The 20,049-nt window shown below is 47.2% G+C and overlaps 1 protein-coding gene across 2 annotated transcripts in view; it reads right to left on the bottom strand.

Annotated features, from left to right (window-relative positions):
• LOC128268958 (uncharacterized) overlaps positions 1-9,638 on the bottom strand; it is a 65,732-nt gene extending 56,094 nt beyond the window's left edge. For both annotated transcript variants that reach the window (XM_053006276.1, XM_053006277.1), the window contains exon 1: positions 9,154-9,638. The gene's annotated coding sequence lies outside the window, so the exon portion shown is untranslated. The remainder of the gene's footprint in view (positions 1-9,153) is intronic.
• Positions 9,639-20,049: the final 10,411 nt, after the last annotated feature.

Below are 20,049 nucleotides of genomic sequence, written 5' to 3'. Positions count from 1 at the left end.
GTGGCAAAAAAACTCCTCGCCAACCGGGGGGCTTATCTGCGCGCTGGCAACGTGGCCGCGGTTATTAGCAAATCGACTCGTTTGACTTCAACCCCACAGAGGTTATCCACCAAAGCGGAATCCACTTTCCCGCGATGATTTATTTTAGCACCCAAACGCCTGGGCTTTGGCCGGCAGATTATTTTTATTCGCCACAAAATTATATTAGGAACGGCGAAACGTTTTGCTCACTTTTCGTTCGTCACTGTGCACAGGCTGGCTGGTGAGGCTTAAGGTAACACATCGTTCAATAAGCACCGAGACTAGCGTAGAAAGGGCGCCAATAATTCCATTTATATACCGACGTTCGGAAGTACCAACCTTCAGATGAGGTGTGTCAAAATTTGATGTAATTCGAAGCACAACCAAGAAAACTCCGATGCTCCAGGGAAAAAGATTTGGCTCGAATGAGGAGGTGATCGCTGCTACTGAGGGTCATTTTGAGTCAAAAAATAAATCGTGCTACAAACATGGCATTGAAAAGTTAGAGAAGCGTTGGGATGATTGTATTACACTTGAAGGAGATTATGTTGATGAATAATAAAGAATGTAATGTTGTTTTCATAGTTAGTCTCGGGACTTATTGAACAATGTGTTACCTGCCACCGGCTCGACTCATTCACGGTTCGATTTCGGTTCCCGGTTCTCCGGGCCATAAAATGGAAAAGTTAATTAACTTGAACTTTGGTAATACGAAGCCGGAGTGTGAAGGCCTCCCAAAAAAAAAGAGCCCCAAACACCGAGATTTGCCTTGCGGATCACCGATCACTGTTGGGGCCATTAAAAATTGCTCATAAAAATTGGCCACAACGGATGCATTCCGAGCGATGTGGCAATGTCTCTGGTGGCTATCGGCTTATGAAAACTATTCAAAGCTCTCGAAAACAAATTATTACCCGGAACTCTCACGCGCAGGATAACCATTAGGAGTCGTTTTATCCATTCCAGTGGCACAGAACTACTGTGCCGTTCGAAGGTCCTGCGCTAATAAAACCGGGGGGGGCGATCGATGTTGCAATTGCTTTTGTGAGTGCCGGTGCAGTTGTGCCCAAAATCGATTGCATACTCGAAAGGGCATTCGGGTTTTATCGATAGAAAGGGCCCCTTTTGTAAAAGGAGAAACTTCCGGTCCGTACCGGAGGTGGAGATAGGCCGCGCGGTGGGCAAACATCGAACGGAACAACGGTACAGTAAATCATTTAGCAAACGATATTTTGTTGCACAATGTTACCGTTTTGTTACCGAGTTTCGAGTCGGAGTTTTTATCCGGCATCGACTGCGTCGAACTCGACTCGGTTATACTTCCTCAGCGACCAACGACTCCCGGGGGACGTATTTCACGGATGGCTTTACGGCACATCGGGCCACACGGTATCGGGTACTCGGGAAACACCGGGATTACAACTTCGGCCGGATTACGCAAATTCGCCAGCCAAAAACCGGGCCACAAGCGTGGGAAACTTTTTTATGACCATCACGAGCCGGAAGAAAAACGATAAAGTTGTCACACGCGGCGAAGGGGAAAAGCGTGGAAAACGTCTTCCGAGACCCAGACAAGAGGCCAACTTTGTGACCGGTCGCCCGTATGTGTCCTGTGCCCGCCCAGGGATGATTATTTGGTACGCCAAAGCAGTAAGTTTCGTGCTTTTCGTGAACTCTCTCTCTCTGTTTGCGTTCGCGGACTTTAACAGTCCATATTTTGCTCGACACCTTCCTAGAACTATGCCCCAACTCTGCTCCGTCTCCGCAACGGGGACGCGCATCGCACAAGACATCGCGTTCCGGGTAACCGGAATTGGGGCATGCCATTTTCGGTTCGGCTTTTCGCAAAGTTAAACAATTTGTAAAAGTTACAAGATTGTGAAAATACGGAGCACACGGGGCACGGGGCCGGGATACCGTGCCGTGGTATCTTCAGTTTGGGGCCGCCGATCATTTAAAGAGCGCATCCTTGCCGACGGTCCTCGTCATCGTTACGGTGCGGAACGCTACCGGCGCCACAACATCGCCCTGAGCACGTCCGGCCGAGATCAATTATCAATTTTCGGATGCCCGGCCCGTTCAATTGGATGTCGAAAAGAGTTTCCCGGTTTTCGGTCCTGTTGGTCCGCTGAAGGGTGGAACTTCCGTTTTCTTCTTTCGTACTGAGGGGCCTCGTTAAAAGACTTGTAGGCCGCCGTGACTTTCGGTAAAGTTTTGTCGAAGAAAATTCCGCTACTTTGGGCATAAATCATTCCACTTTTGGGTGTTTGATAAGACCGCAGAATGCGCAACACAACTGCACCTTCGGAAACTGTTAGCCATCCATTTCTACCATTTTTTTTCTGAAATGTTAATGTGTTTGTACATAGGAAAACTCATCCAGTCCAGGTTTTGTTCGTGTCATAAAAAGGGGTCTTTAAGCTGTGTTCCGCATAATTTTAAGACCCTGGCATCCGCCGTTTAGATTGAGAGATCGTCAGTGAATGAGCCATCACCGGGCAGGTTTTTGATACAGGCTGAACCCAATCAAACCTCTTTTGAAATTAAAGGTCAACTAATTTTGCAATAGACTCTCTCTGATGTACATAATACTCATGAATGATTCTCTTCTTTCTCAATCCCAAACAAAAGATAAAGTAAAGTAAGAAAATGTGGCAAGTGTTGGCGAACGTTTGAAAAAATTCTTCCAAGCAGATGTAATATTTGAAATTTGAATAAGGAGCCAATAAACGATGAGCAGCTCATATTGATGACCCGACGTGTCTGCTACAAATTGACATCACGATCAATCTCCTCCAGCCGATGTCCATCCAAAACCCGTGGACCGCTCGCGGACAGCTGATGCCTGATGGCGCGTCCCACAACCGCACGGTGAGCATAAGATTGATTGGTTATCACGTAAAGTAGACAAAACAAACGCCGGACGCAACGCGGGAAGCAACAAACGGTCAGAACATTTATTTCCTCAACCCCACTACGGTGGAAGAAATGCTGCGAATGGTGGCACTCACGGAACAGTTCAATAAAACGTGCGTTTCGTGCTCCGGAGAGCATCTAACGGAACCGGTGTCGACGGGACTAACCGCTAAGAAAAGACCGCGAGCCTCGCCTCGCATTGCGAATCGGTCTCGTGATTGTTGCTCCTTTTTGGCACCACGCGAGACAACACCACCAAAAAAAAGTATGGCCAAACGAATCGGGTTCAACACACTCTTTCCGCGGGGCGGCCCGCGAGAACCAGAACTTCTTTTTCGGTGTGTTTGGGTCTAAAAATACCTAGCCTGGTCGGAAGGGGATGGCGAAACGGGGCAGCGTATCGTTGGCATCAATCAAATTCGTTAGATTTTGATTGATATGCTTCGCGGAGGCCACGGCCGCGCTGGGCGTGTGGCATGTTAAACGTGCTTGCGGACCACCCGCGGGATGTTTCTCCATCACAAAAAGGGTGGGCCACGCGGCCCAGGACCCATACGGCCAACCGTGCGGTAGCGCGTTATGCTAATTGGTTTAATAGATTCATTCTTTGAATTATTTCGCCCCAACATGTGTCAAAACTCAGTCGGCGGGGCGGCGGCGGTCCGATTCCGATAGATTAAATGGAGCTTGGGGGTCGCCCTTTGGCGCGGTGTCGATCGAATTTACGACCATCTTGGCCTTGGCGGGTTCCATTTTTCCTGTGGCCGTGACGAGATGGGTGTGCGTGTAATGCTCGTGACGAAGGTGACAAATTTCGTGGCCGGCAACGTGTCCGGTGTTATCGTGCGTCTCGGTAGCTTATTCGCCACCGTCGTCACCGTCGGCAACAGTAACCCTTTCGTGGTGGGTGGGTGGACCTGGTGGGTGGCTGGGTTTGTCATGCTTTTTTTGTACCGCACATCTCACCGCCCAGTCGGTCAATGGAAACCGCCACAGACGATGATGATGGTGATGGAAGCTCTCGCGGCGTGGCCACCGGTTGACGATGATGTATGCTAATAGCTGGTGGCCGGCTCAGGTGACATCATGAGCAGTTGTAAACGGTGCAGTCACTTGATGGACCGGGCCCGGGCTTGACAGCGAGCCATCGGATGGTCTCCTACTGCCCTACCCGGTCCGAATCCGTGTCACGTCCTCAAGACGTCACTCCAGCTCTCCGGAGCTCTGACGCGGCTTTCATTGAAACAATTTACACGCTGATAAAGCCGGCGTAGTGTGGCTGGCTGTTTGTCTCGGTCAGAGGCGGGAATTGCGTGTCCTCGGGCATGAATCGAAATTGCGTTAAATAATGGGCAGTGCTGTGCAAATGTTCTCCGACATTCCCCGTAACGGCCGTACCGCTCGAATGGCTTAAACGCAGAACGGCAGAATGCCACCCGAAGCATGGTGCATGCTGAACACACACACACACACATTGTTTGTTACAACCAATGATTGTATGTAAATTTGAAACAATATTGCCGTTTTTTCCACACATTCTGTTATTTATATCTAAACCATTCGAACGTACTTCGGTGTGTCAAAAAAGAACGGGAAAACGGTCGATTATCGTAGTGCTTTATGGATTCCTTCCAACCAAACTGCCAGCAACGAATACTATTTTAGTGTTATCGCGTCGTATACGATGGATAAAAAACGATGTTGCATACCATTCACGTAATTATTTCCCAACAAAATCGACCCCTCTACGTTCCGCAATCACCATATTGGCCCAATGACTTCTGGCTGTTCGTTAAACTCATGAGACTACTCCCTGGACTCCGTTTAGTGTCGATAATGTAGATAACTTAGACTTAGACCGACATAGATCTGTATTCAACAGCAGAAAATAACAGTGATCAGGAGTAAGCAAGTGAGCAATAGTAATGTTGCATGCCAGCCACGTTTTGGGGGTAAGAAATCATGAATTAACATCATGCACCGAAAAACTAATTCAAAAGAATTGCCTAATATTATCGCTCCAACGAGCTGCCCACTTTTGTACATGTTGACGCTGTTTGTCTTTTCCATACTAACTCTTAAACCACATTTCGTTGTTTGAACCATCAACTGGCAAAAAAAAAACTCGGCTTCCAGTTTAAACATAGGCACCGATTCGTTTGTTACCCTTCAAGACGCGTCGGACCGCTTGAGCTCCGCGTCCTGCGGCAATGAGCTCATCAGGTCGGCGAATATGCCATTTCGCTTCATTCAACAACGTGGCCGGGAGAAAAATGTTAACCAGCCCGCGGGCTGGTCGTGGCTTCACGGGGCCCGTGGCTTCACGCGGTAAACAGTTTCGAGAAGTTGTGTGGCTGAATGAAAAATCGCACCTTGTCGTTGTTTGCACGGAGCGCTTAGCCCGAGTACCGTGCCAAAGTTTGCATTTCTAATCCACCGTTCCATTCACACCTCGTCGCCGGTCGGTCGGTCGGACAGTAGTTTGAAATCGATTGACGCTGGTTTAATGTTTAACGAATTTCGGCAAACACATCGGCGGTTTTTCGAGGGGAACCCAGCATTAGCACCGAATTCACCCCAGACGCGGCACTTATTTGGAGGTGAAACAATAGAGAGAATCCATTAGGAAGCGGTGTATCGTTTTGTTAGCTTTAAAATGAGTGCAAAAAATAACGTTCCGCAACAAAACGGCAAATGTGAGGATATTTTCACACTTGCCACGATGGAGGGCTTCAATCAGCCCCCCGTTCTGTATTGACCCCCCGTGACGGGTGAGTCAACAAACTTTTCCTGTTTCCATCAACCCCGGCTTGGCTCGATTTTTCTCCGACACTTTCCATTTCCATCGGTCTCGTCGGTTGCCATTCTGCCGCGCCCATCTTGAGAGGAGTTTGTATGGCGGTGAAACTTTTTAATAAGCAATGTCGATAATGTTTGCAATCGCACTCCATTCTGTTCGTTCGGTAGTTTCGGAACATATTTATGGCCTCACTCTTTATCGAAAGTTTTGATGAGCGGCAGGGGCGTCATCCGAGGCGTCACTCGGAACCGGATGATCCTTTTCCGAAACCGGGCACCGTATAATCTCAATGGCGCTCCATTGCTTCCGTTCCGATCGGTGACTATTGATATGCAAAAAAGGCTCCAAACTTGTGCCGTGCCATATGGCAACCCACTCGCCCGCGCTGCGGTTCTTTAAACGGAACGGATGGGTTCCGTGATGAAGAACTTTATAACAGCCTCACAAACGCTGGGCGTGGGCCGGAAATAAGCCGCCGCCCCGGAACAGGTAGGAGTTTAATGCTAAGCATTGACGAGTGCGTAGTGACTGTCGCCACCCGATGGTGATCCGTCCGCGAGGCTTCCGTCAGAATCGGAACAGCCGATCTCGTCGATCTGTGGCGCCTACTCGGGGCTCAGAAGACGGTTGCTGTTTTTACGATCCGATCATAAATCGAGTCTGGTGGACGGATGACGGACCGGTGCCCTCCTGTGGGGTTAGTTTGAAATATACGAAACTGCTTCGGGTGGAGCAGAGCAAACGATCGTCTGATTGCTGCCCGACTTGTGGAGGGTTAGGGTGCGCCGATGAAGGCGAAGGCCGTCCCGGAACCAGCACCGGCAAATCAGCGCTAAATCCTTTCCGTTGAATGTTGTAAAATTTTTACGGGTCCGCCGCGTGTGTCTTGCTGATGTGTTATTAGGTGTGTGTTGTAAAATATTGTGGATTGCGGCGCATGGCGTTCCCGGAATGCGAGAACGAGAATGGAAACACTTTTTCTTCTGTCCGAATCAACCGACGAACAATGCAGTTGTTCTAATGAGACTACTTTTGAAATATGGTCTGCCCAGTGTGGAGGTTTTGGGTGGAAAAAAGTCTTTAATTTTCAAATTAATCCTCACCACAAGCAAGGGCCAATCTCGCGCGCTCGCTGATTGCGGTCGCTTTGGGCGCCAAACGGCGCGCTCTGAGCACCACCCCGGGTCCCGGGAATCATAAATCATGCTGCGCGAGCATAATCGCGGCCAGAAAGGAGCAACAACCACGAAAACAAACCACCACTGGTCACCGCATCGAGTTCCGTTTGGTGCCATTTCGGGAGTTTGGCTGATTTCTTCAACTTCGAATAGGGGGAAGAAAAAAACTGCCATCGCCGTGAGCCCTATCAGTGCGGCCGATGGCACTGCAGGACGGCAGCTTTTAATAGACACAGGCGCTAATTTTCAATTTCCTTGCTCCGCGCGATATTCCGGACCTATTGCGTCATCGAAGCGTAGGCTGGCAACACGGTTCCGATACCACATTCTTGGTGCGGCTCTAGTTGGTCCGAACCACACTAGAAGCAGGTGGCTTCCGGTTTGTTTTTTTTTCCTCACTAGAAGGGCCCGAAACTGGCCTAAACACACACGCAAACACCGCACGTGGTACGGTGCGTGTGCGTCACACGCATTTCGGTTCGCCGGGCCGAAACTTTTTTAGATCAATATTTACACTCGGTGTAATCAAATTTCTGGTCCCGCGAAACATTGGCCACGCGGCCGCCTTTTTATCAGCACATCAACTCACCATCGCGCCCCAGGAGAACCCTGGTTAGCGCGGGGTGTAATACAAACGGCCAGCAGCAGCACCAGCACCACCCACCAGGGATCCGTTCCCTTTTTTATGCTCCGACCGACCCGACCGACCCGGCATCTGAGCGGGAGCCGGTGGGGCGGAAAGGTTAACGCAGGTTTCGCACTTTCCGGAATGGGTGTCTTCACCTGGAGTTAACCTCTAGACGCTCTCCGGGCAGGCAGACTGTTGGCAGACTTTTCAGAAAACGGCGGCCGCCAGGAAAAACGGTTCCTGAAATGCCCATCATAGAGGTCAGCACCTCGGTCCAGTGTGGAGCGAAAACCGCAACAACCGGTTTGGCTTTTTGGGGACCGTGATTTTTATTGGCTTCCCCCCGCACAGGAGCCGAAAAGTGTGTTCAACGATAATTTTCGTGACACCTTCCCGGGGTGCGTCACAAGATGCCCAGACTCAGATAAGGGTATTCCGCTTAGGGTCGGACAGGCGATAAGTATGTCTTTGAAATGGCGCCGTCGGTTGCGCCGCCGATAGACGAATTCTGAGAATCTGAAGGAAAACGACGCCAAAAACGCTGACAACCGACAAATCAAACGATCATCGGCAATTGTGCCGCAAAAAGAGGGAAAAATCGGTCGAAGCCGCACAAGACGGTAAGGAATATGGTCCAGCATCATATTGGAAGGCGCAAAAAAATGTACGTGAAGCGAAATTCTAAGCGGATGACAGTTTCGCCGAAATTGCTGCTCCATTGCTCCACACGAACGAATTGTCAACACCAACCGAACGAGGAGAGCTTCCGACGACGGAAAGGAACATTTCCACCATCGGCCAAAGTACCGATGTTTCCATTTTCTGGGAGCTGTGATTCTGTGTTTCTTTTCTCCGGTACGTTTTACTGTGGCAAAAAAAGCCGAGACCGACCCTCGAAAGGATTGCGTCGATTGGGATGCTGTTTGATGGATCGGCTTTCGCAAAACTGAAACTGGGCTCTCTAAGCGGCTTCATTGCCGATCGGTTATCAGGAAAAACATCACCCGAGCGACACGTAACTTATATGTTTTGTGTACTTTCCACGCTCCGAGACCGATAGATTCACCGAAGGCCCTCTGCCGATGATTTAGCGTAGAACTAAACGGCTCAATGTAAAATTAAATAGTTCTTCGATTCACCTCAACTGCGTCTTGTCGAAGGCTCATCGAAAATCCAAATCACCATCGGGTTATCGAGAGTGGCAACGTACACACGCGAGGTAGGCCAATCAACAGGACCCCGTCTCTGTTCCGGGCGAATCCGTTTCTACAACCGAGCAGGCTTCGGTCCGACTTTTCCGACCTTCATCTGAGCCCTGCTGATCCAACGGCACGAGCCCGACGCCGCGGCTGGTTGCAGTCGATTTAATTTCAGCATTGAATTATTCATTACGTGCCAAAGGAGCATAATATCCCAGGACCCATTCACCGGCCGTTGATGGGGGTTGAAGCATTATCTGTTTTTCACCGGTTTTCGGGTCACGGTTGCGAAAGCGCTTCACATTCAACACGATTTGATGGTTTGTCTTGTGTATTTTGCGGGAATTTTTAAAACACACCAACGTCCCCGTCCCGAGGATGTGTTGGCCGATGGCCACTTGCCCACTTTACCTTTTTGTGTTGTGTACTCCAGCGAGGAGCTAATACTCTGGAGACGCCTTTCTAACGAACGCCGGCCGGGATCAGATTTTTGTTTTGATCTTCTATAGGCTTGTGTGTGTGTGTTTATGCAACAAATTCGCACGTCGCACGCAAGGATAGCACTGGCCAGGAGACGTCACACGCGATGTTTGTTTTCGCAATTTTCGATGCAATTTCACCACCCAAAATACGGACACCAATGGGAATCGTGGGGATCACTGGGATACCTGAGTTGGTCGCGCACACAGTTGCACTCACAATTGCCACACGTTGGCCCCGAAAGGGGCTCCGAAAGGGGTTAAAACGTCGTAGACACGCACGAGTCGCACACGGTTTCTTTTCCTGCTTTGCAAAGAAGAAGCCTTAAATTGCACAACGGAGCACGACACTTGCGACGAGCGGGGGTGGCCACCACAAACACTGGGCGCCGCCAACCAACGGATGGCAAGCAACGGAGCCGGATGCCGGATGCTGAAGGAGCACGTTTTCGAAAGACCTGTGAAAATATCGAACGCCGGGAAAAGACTGATTCGGTCGGTTTATCTGACAATTGCTTGTTGAGGCCCCCCGTTCAAAAGCAAACAAAAAAAACCAGAACACGTGTGTTCATCACTCGCCCCGTCTCGCTTGCGCCCTCTAAGTTGCGCATTTCTTTACGCGGCATGTCGCGCAACATCCGCACACATCGAAAGGCCGGCGAGTTCGGCTGCCTTCGGGTTTCCTCCGGCTGCATTCGGTCGTGTTCATCGGCCGTGTTCATCCGATCGCAAAATAACCCCACACATTAAAATAAAACAAAACTACGCTGTGCAGAATTTCCCTCAAATTGGTTCAGTTTTTTTGGAGCAATATGCAAAAAACTATACTAAAAAATGAGCATTTGTTGAAAATATTCGAAAAAATCCGAAACCCCAAAAATCCGAAATTTGACTAGGGGAGCATGGGCGACTGGTAGGTAGCACCATTAACTTGCATGCAATGTTGCGTGCAATGTTGTATGCCATCTTGATTGCGAAGCTTGTATGGAAAAAATGCGTAATGTTGCATGATACGACCAAACAATATTTTCAGCAATATTTCAGCATTTTTGCTTGCCAGATATTTTGGTGCAATGTTTCGGTGCATGATTCGTGTACAAGTTCTTCACAAACAATTGCACACAACATTGCATGCAACTTTGCATACAGGTTTTGCATTCCATTCCATAACTTACATGCAATATTGCATACACGTTTTGAAAGTCATGCAATATTGCATGCATGTTAATGGTGCTACCTACCAATCGCTCTTGCTCCCCTAGTAAAATTTCGGATTTTTCGGGTTTCAGATTTTCTCGGATTTTTTCAAAAATTGCTCACATTTTCGTTTTCGTTTTGGCTGGTCTGTTTTGATAGTGGCGTGTTTCCCCCACATTCCTACGCAACCAACCCGACCACCACCGGTGAGAGAGCATCGATTTCACTCAGATTTCCGCTTCCGCTCGGGCCATGACATTGAAAGCATAATGCGTCTCATGTGTGTGTGTGTGTGCACTTTCTGGAACCGTTGTGCATGTTCACCGGCTATTTATAGGCCAGGTCGGTCCGTCTGTCCGTCCGCCACGATGCTTCGATAGGCAATCGATCGTTCTCGGAGTCCCCACGATGAGTCAGCGTGCCTCACAACCCGGTGTGTAACGGTTGAAGTAACGGAATGATTTTCCCGATTTCGTGGTGACAACAAGGACCCTCCAAGGATTGCTATTGTCCCTGGACGCAGCATCAGCTGGGAGATAAGATCCTGTCCTGACAGATTTTTTGTCAATTTTAAAGCCCACCAATGCGAGCGCTTTTAAAGTTTCTTGGTTAAAGTGATCCTCTTGTCGAAAAGAATAATGTTTTCAGCAAAACCACGATCCTCTTGTCAATATTGGGACCCTTTTATCATCTTTTTATTTATTTATAAATGAAAAGGAAAAGAAAAGTGGATCTTTCATCAAATAGATCGTTTAAGCAAAGGACCAAATAAAAAGGAAAACTCTGTAAACCCTGTGTACTCTTCAAAATGGATGAATGTTCGAGTTCGTGTGCTTAAGAAAATAAGTCTTACATTATATATTATTCACCCTAGAGCAACAGCAGCCAGATACCGAACATCTGCTTGGAAGAAGGACCAATAACCTTGACGGGACTGTGATGTTTTCTAAATCAGGTCAACAGGCCAACGAGACAGCGATGGCGATGTGGCACACGTTCTTCGGTCGCACAAATGTGCCTTTTGGGTGGTTCTGGCAAATGTTCTATGCTTTTGAAAATATCTATGCTGTCAACAAAACATACTTAAGATGAAAGGAAACAACAGTTTGGGTTGAAATTAATATGCATCGATTTATAAAAGTGTCACAACGTGGCCAACAGTAACCATGTTGGGTTGCAAACACATGCTGCAGCATTTTTTATGTTTTTTATTAATTTGTTAGGATTTGGATTAAAGCTAAACTAAAATTTGATCCTTTATAATTCAAAGTTCGTTACATTTTTGTTGTAAATCTTGTACATTCTTACATTCCTGGCATTTAGGGCTACTAAATAAAAGATAGAGATAAACAAAAACTTATCCCACAACATACCAAAGTTAACAACCGCATTAAATTTAGATGCATTAAATTATGCATTAAATTTAGATGAATGTAGTAAAAATGGACTGATTTGATTCCAAAACTAGATTGCAGAATTTCATCATCAGCCATTTGTCACCACTCAACAACCCAAATGGCATCGATGTGTCATCGACAATTAATCTTTCTCGATCACACAAGAAAGAATGCCATTAGTCCCATTAACATTCTTCGTTTTCTTACTGACTAAACTCCATGCTCCGCCTAGCCGCGGGCGGCAAAGTTTATGTAAACATCCCAAAGACTTACAACGAGTTTAATATAGGTCGAATTTGCACCTATCAAAGCCTTACAAAAACAATCCGTCACCTCGCACCGATGAGAGCGTTATGAATCATCATAAAACGTGCGTTAAGTCGTAAAACCCGACGCAGGCCAGCAGCGCCAGACATCAAAATCACGGCACTGCTCTGGTTTCGTTTACGACTGTGAACACTTCATTAGAAGCAGCTTGAGGGATCTTTGGCGTCGTGAGACCCATGGACCGGTCGGCTGGCCGGATTCGGAACATAAATAGGATTCAACTGTTGCACTTCAGTTGCAACTCACGCGAGCAGTGAATTTTGCTCCTTGTTCGCCAAACATTCGGTGTTTTCATTTCCGTTTCGGTGTTTCACTCCGGGCGATCGTCTGGCCATGACTGCGCATGTTGTTTGGTACTTGTGTGAGTAACAAGCTGTTTCCGGGCAGTACCAACTCCTTCATCATCAATCGAACTTGCCAAAACTTTCTCGAATGTTTATTTATTGTACTGCACGCACCGAGCTTGAGCGCGAACAGCATTGTGCAATTGAACATTCGGCACGTCCTAGTTGCTGTACCTCTACGCCTAGGAAGCAGCATAAACACATCAATTCATCGCACATTCTAGGGCTTTCACAAACAATCGCTCGCGTTCGAAAGGGATGCTTCATGGCACTGGAAGGATTGCATTCTGGTGGCAAATTATTAAATATACGCATTGCCTCCCAGTTGCAGCATAGTATCTTGCCGGTGCACTGAAGAAGATGCTAAGGCGACAGTGTATTAGTACTTCTGCAAACAATAAATCTGGTCAACCAGATTCAATATTATTTGGTTTGATAGATTTTAGAAATATATTTTAGACAGATAGAGTTGAGATAGATACATTTTAGAAAGCACTTACAAGCAATCTTTTTTAAAACTATACTCCAAAAATTAAATTCATACGCTCTTAAATTATTATCGGATACGGCGAATAAATACAGATAGTATTTGATTAAATTTAACTTCAATCTAATGTTCTTCAGTTAACGGGTTGAATTGTACTAGTTCTAAGGGAGTTCTTTATTGTAGTCAGCAACGAAAAATTTGTGAGCTGACAAGATGACGCAAATAAAGGTATAGCCAGTAAGTCTTGAGTGTCAATACTGCTGGGTAGGAGCAACGCCACCAAGCAATAAGGCGGGAGCTAAGTCTGTTCCACCCAGTCAATCTTCCTCATAGCGAATCGTGTAAACTTTCAACGCATGTTTTCAAGGCGATTAATCCAACAGAGAGTCGCGGAGCACTAGACAACACTGACCGATATTCAACTATCGGACAGACCTGGCCACTGTAAAGTTCCTTAATATAGGCAAGGTCAGGGTAGGCCGTGGCCATTCTCATAACTATTCCTAACTGTCTGTATGCCTTAAAAACTCTTAGTTAAAAATGCGGGATGAAACTTAGCTTAGAGTGGAGTAGGATCTCTAGGACCACAATCTGTTCGCTTCATTCCACCATTAGCCGGCTTAATTGTAGTTCGCGAACGTATAAAGCTAACGCCATTGCATTTATCAATACTCAGCTTAATGTTATTCCTCACACACCAGTTCAGGAGTTTTGAACGTTTTCTACATGAAATTTTATCAACAACACGGAATGCACGGCAAACTTGCATTCTCTACAAAATTTTGATCAAACAAGTAAAGCCAATCGCAAACAGAAACCGTTGTTTGGCCGGAGCAAAACAGAAACTCCGTTTCATTCGATCGCCTCACGGAAGTACTTCGGCAGCATAGTACTGTATGCACTGTTGACGTGCCGAGTGTCAACAGCGCAACGTTGAAATAAGTCCAGACTCATTAGCACACAATCGCAAGTAAAATTTATCGCACCTCAACCGTAACATCGATAAACAGCACGCTGCCGGGCCGAAGGACTCTGGCGTTTTGATGCTGCGATTATAGGCGCAGGACGCAGTAAATATGTCGACACTTGCCAGCACGACTAATTGCACCATTACGGCTTGTGTGTGTGTGTTTGTTATGCGGTGTTTTGCTGTTCGATGGTGAGATGTTTAATCGATTACAGTGAATCCACCTTGCAAGTCTCAAAGTAAACATGCCGCCCGAACGGTGCCCTTTGTCAAACGCGCGTTCGTCCTTAAACAGGGCGGCAATCATTAGCTCGGGTAGCATACCTATTTGCATAAAGTATCGGTTTTCGCAAGCGGAATAACCGGGCCGGGGGCGAGAATGTGCTCCGGCACATTCCGTGTCAGGTTGTGTGCAATTGAACGCAGCTGCGACGGTGATCGAGGACGAAACGATCCGCGGAATAATAATGCCCAAGAATGGGCTTCTGTCAATTGAAGGCAGCTCGAAGCAACTAAATTACGATTAGTTCCTTGAAAACATAAATTGAATAAAAATGCCATTAAAATGAAGAAATAATTGGAGGGTATCGAGCATATCCAGGCCCTCGACGAGTGACGCATTTCTTCCCACAACGATTTGCTTACTTCCTAAGGCTCCGAAGGGAATACGGCGAAACCAGCAGCCAAGGACCAAACTTTCTCTTTAAAGGGATGCTCCCCAGGGGAAACGGTGAATCGATAGGTTCGCTAAAATTAGGGTTCATTCAACGGACGGCAAAAGCAATAAAGTTTAGATTCGATTAAAAGCGTAGAATTAGGGCACCGGTCACGCAGCTGAGTGTGTCGCAAATTGAATTACATACTCGTTACGTCCGTTTGCTTGCTACTGAATTTTGCAGTTAATGGTGAACGCCTTGTGACCATTAGTGTGACCTCTTGTTTGCTGAGCCGGATTTCAGACACCACCAGAAACTTTTGAGCTATTTTAACGAACGAACGAAAGTGTTTCGTTCGGTTATAGAGATTTAACAATATCACAATTCTATCCCACGGCTGTCTCTTTTGACCTTCAACATGAATAATAAATGTATAGTGTGGCGTTATAGTGTAGGATGTCATCACATAGGTATTCCTACAGCCCGAAGCTGAACATTAATTTTCAATCAATCGAACCACGCATCCCGGAAAGTGTTTTCCTTCAATGGCGCTCCCATTTGCTAATTTAATCCCCATTCTCGGCCCGACACGTGGCCCAACTTTCGGTGAGCGGATCGGTTTTAATTGAATTTAACAACCGCGTCCCATATTTTCGCGCTGCACTCCCGAAAGTGAACCGTTAATCGGGTCCAGTTTCCTTTCCCATCGGTGGGGAGTTTTTTTTTTCGGTTGACGGGTGGCCACCGGCCCACGGACCCCGGGGCGCCGTCAAATGTTTTATCTTCTCCATCACCGGTTGTTGGCTGGATAAATCACCTACCCATAAATCATTATGAGTTATGGAGAGCCACCATCCACGGCCCACAGTGTAGTGTGGGGCTGTGATAACTTGAGCCCAGGCACCATCTTTTTTCTGATTGCTTCCTTCCTTCCTTATTCAGTCCCTCTCTTTCTCTCTCTCGTTCTAGCTCTCGCTCTATCGCGCAATCTGGCCGCGGTTTGGGGGTTTTGAGCGTCAAACTTACCTTTCGCGAAAAACGCGCGATCTTCTCGATATCCGCCGCTCGGTCTGCAACTGCATCCGGTCGTCGGGCGGGCGTCGTGAAATAATGCAACGGATAATAATCGGCCCCGGTGCGAAAAATGTCCGGGCTGACGGGAGCCAAGGTGGGTCATTTTCGGCGGCGAAGCCGACTGAACTGACGGCAGCTAGTGATCGAATTTTCGTAATGTAAATTCACAGTGAAGCACGCGGGCGCCAGTGTGATGGTGGTGTTCCACCTTAAAGCAATAATCCATCGCCAGCGCCGGCAAACTTTAGCCGCTTAAGTGGCTGACCGACTGAAAAGTATATTTAACCCCGGACAGTACCGTGATAAGCACGGAACGGATCGAGTAACCGGGGCACCGTGACCGTGGCCCAACCCAGAGAAGGTGAACGAAACTCACCGAAACCGAACCGGAACGCGCGACGCGCGTCCGGAAGCGTCCTGTGGCGGGCGAATAATTATCTCGCGCTTATTTATCGCTCCCGGACCGCCCGCCGGGTATCGATTGCAATTGCATCTCCTGGTGCAGATGCAATCTTAAGTGCTGCATTGTTCCGGAACAATCGGATCGAAGCGGCGTAACGGAATCGCTGGCTGGCTGGCGTGGCCGTTTCGTTTATGTCCGCCCCGAACACCGCCTAGTAACTCCCGCGGACCTTCGGCTCCCTTCGAAGTCGGATAGGTTATGAGGAACCATAAAGCGACTGGGCGAGCAGCACTGGAATGGATTGGACGGCGGAAGGCGTAACTTCTTTGGTCAGCCTCGAAACGTAAACAAATCAGCACTGCTTTGCTTTAGTTTCTTGGCCGAAACGGTAAAGGTTAGGGGTATCACAGATCGGGAGTTGATTGATCGATTGGAGGGCCAGTAATTGATACCGTTCCACAATATTTGGACGGTCAAAATAAATTCAACGAACTGCATGCGTTGTCGGTTCGGCGAAAGATGTGTATAAAGTTTTAATCCAGGGTGCTGTCTGGTCGGGGGAGATAAACACATTTTTTAAGGCACATTTAGTCCAATTTTAGTAAGTAAAATGTTCCCAAATCCTAAAGTATTCCCCAAGTACTAAATATTTTAAAACTTGAGTAAATAAATCTTTTCAGTAAGATAGACTAAAACAGGGATGTGGGGAAGGCTCCTGGCATCGGTTATCGGTTGGTCACACATTCGATGAGTCGATCATTTCGGCAAAACAATGGCAAACCGTAAAAGTTAGCGGATGTAGGTTTAGTGCGAATAAATGCGACAGATTGCCCAAATCAAATAGGACAATTGCACAATTAAAATTATTGGGCAATAGGAACCCGAAACAACCCTCAGAATACGGCGTTAATGGGATGCAACTATTTTATGGCCTTCTTTTTATTTGCGCATCCATGACGAGCATAGGTGCCCTCCGTTTCTATTTATTAGCAATGCTTCGGGACTGTAAATATATTGTTATTTTATTAGTTTTGGCAACGATGACACCGCGGGCCACATTATGTCACCACATTCCGGTTGGTATTGTGTTCGGCAAAACTGTGGGATACCCTTTTGGGCCAATCCATCACCGGAGTGGGAAGTGGGACGCATTGACACGTTCGGGTCGGAAAATAAAAATGCCACCTTTTCGTGGTTTGAATCGGCTTCGAGTTGCAATAAAAATCGGTGCGAAAACGACGCGTAAAAAACGACACCGACCACAACATAGCTGCGGCTATCAATTCGTAACAATCGATCATAAAAATTGAATAAAACAAAAAGACGGGGCGCCTCGAGGTGGTGGTGTGGTGTAAAAACACTTGTCGTGATACGGCGCATACCAGATCGGGTAGCATCGGAGGCCGTGCAGTTCGCCGGTCGCTTGATTAGCTTCGTTTCGCTCATCAACCCCACGCCGGGCCGCGCGTTGCCTTGAACTTTTCCCCGAAAAATAGAAAAAGAAGAAGCTGAAAAACGTGAGGAACCTCCTATTCCTATCGCCGCCGTTTATTACATGCCATCGAGCTGTCAAGACGCGGCGCTGCGGCGAAGACAGGTTGGGCGCCCGCAATTTGGGGTGGCGTTAGGAGCATAAATGTTCGCAGCGCGAAGGCGAAAAACAAAAAGTAAATCATCAGCTCACACTAATTGACCCTTTCTTTCTTCTTTTTCGTTTTGACCGCCCCCCAGTCCCCAGGCCGGACCGCTTCCTAGAGCGGGCTGTTGAACTCTGGGGCGGCCGGACCGATTGAGACATAAATTTACGATCGTTTTCGTAGCCGACGGGGTCGCTCAGCTAATCGTATGCTCGAAAATCGTGGCTCGGACGCGTGGACTGTTTTTCGTCAACCGAAACGGGCGCAACAGTAACGGTTTTATGACACACAAATGTGGCGATGATTTGGACAAAATTGAACTGAACGGTTTTTTGAATCCCGGGCGGTCTGTGCCAGGGTTTCTAAAATGAAAGGAAAGGGATTGTTTGGCATCCGCTTAAGTAAACAATTATAAACGTTTATGAAAACAAAGTTCAGCATACTATCGGAGGGATAAATTAACGGTCCCTGACACTTAAATTGGTGTCACCAACTCCATCTTGACCCAAACCGTAGCTTAAGCGTGTATCTAAAACGTGAGGCATGTTTAAATGAACCGTACAGCTTGCTAAATCACACAGTAATTAGTATTATTCAAAGCCAATCCATTATCACCCTCTTAGCTCAATAGCTACAGCTCTTCACTGAAAAGTTTATCTTGAATAATCTTTGCAAATGCTAATTGTCTATTAATTCAAAGTCGGTTAAACTATTGACTAGATGCACACGCTTATCGGCGCTAGCGAATGAGTCAAACCTCAAAATAATCGTCCCACGGGCGCGTGAATCAATTCATTTGCATACTCAACGTCCGCGAAATGATCCGCGGGTCTCCTCGAACGCAACCGCTTTAAGGCATGGCTCACCCAATCGTACGTCTTAAAACGCTGGTGAATCAGTGTCTGTTCTGAAGAACCCGCGCTGATCCTTCATGCTTCCAACCGAAACCCTGTTTCGCAAGGCGGACAATCCCGTCAATGAAACACATCAACCAGATTCCATTCATTTTTACGCTACAAAATGGTCAACCCCGAGAGCGATTATGCCGATTACGTCGCCGTCGTCGCCCATTGCGTCATTGTTGCGACGGTCGCGCTTTTGTAGGGGTGGTCTGACATCATCATCGGCGATCGCACGCGGTTCAAGAACGCAGTGCGCATTGCACCGATATTTGGTCAGGGTCAGGCAGCATTTTGCCAGATCCCCAGTGAGGGGCGCATAAATCTGGCCTACGCCTCGTATCTGCCAAAAATTTCGGATGACATCGCTCAACTGGGGGGAGCTGGAATCAAGGAATTGGCGTTTACGGAATTTCGTCGGTTCCGATGTTTTCGATCTCGTAAAATAAATGGAAAAAGGCGCTGACGCTAAAACATACCCCGACAGACATGTCGACTCGGGACACGCAGTGCGCGCGTTCGCGTTTTTCTTTCTATTTGTCTTTCGTGTCTTTATTACCTCATCAACATGTGTTGCGGAGTTTATTTTTACGGCAAACCCGGCGCACTGGACGGGTGGCGGATGTTGTTTCAACCCCGATTCTAGGCGATCGCGTCTCTTGTCTTGGGGGTTTTTCATTACCATTGCGGCCCGACCGGAAGAGTCGGGAATCTGAACCGTTCGATCGTAATGATGTGCGAGACCCCAACGCGGTCTAGCACAACTTCTTGAAACATAATCGGGTCGGGCAATCGGCCACGGTGCGCGAGACGAAGCGAATTATTTCGTTTTCACTATCATAGTGGAGCCCGTTGCACACAAATGCGCTGGTGGTGGAAGCAATTCAATTCTCTACCGGAAACATGCGCGACAGTTCAAGGAAAATAAACCATCGGTGGCCGCTTATTTACTCCTGCACTGGTAATACCTCTTTTTCTACTTGCGTCGGTGAATTTCGAATGATTATTTAACGGTCATTTGCTCGACGCCCGTTATCTTCGGGAGAAATTCCTGCACAAGCTATCGAACTGAATCGGGTTTTTGATATAAAGATCGCTTGGATCGCTTGGATTTTTCAAAGAAATATTGACATTAAACATAATCAAAATATTGACAGAACAAAATATTAAATTGAATAAGGTCAAATTATTATTTTATTGTGTCGATATGAATTAAAACATTAATAAACAAATAAAACTTGACATCAAACTTATTTGATTAATCCTTAAACTGAAAAGTAATTAAAAAGGCGTTTGTTCTGAGTGTGAAGTTTATGAAGTCCTTTCTGGAGTCTCACGTGTGTTTTATGTAATGTTTACCCCAAAAAGCCAAGTAACCACTTTAAGCAACTTAACAACGTTTAAGAATTCAATTTTGCCGTCAACAGAACGCCCCACGAA

The sequence above is a fragment of the Anopheles cruzii genome, chromosome 2 (genome assembly GCF_943734635.1).
Source record: "Anopheles cruzii chromosome 2, idAnoCruzAS_RS32_06, whole genome shotgun sequence".
NCBI lineage: Eukaryota > Metazoa > Arthropoda > Insecta > Diptera > Culicidae > Anopheles > Anopheles cruzii.
Note: the sequence above shows the minus strand (reverse complement) of the source record. Positions and strands in the feature narration are given on the sequence as shown.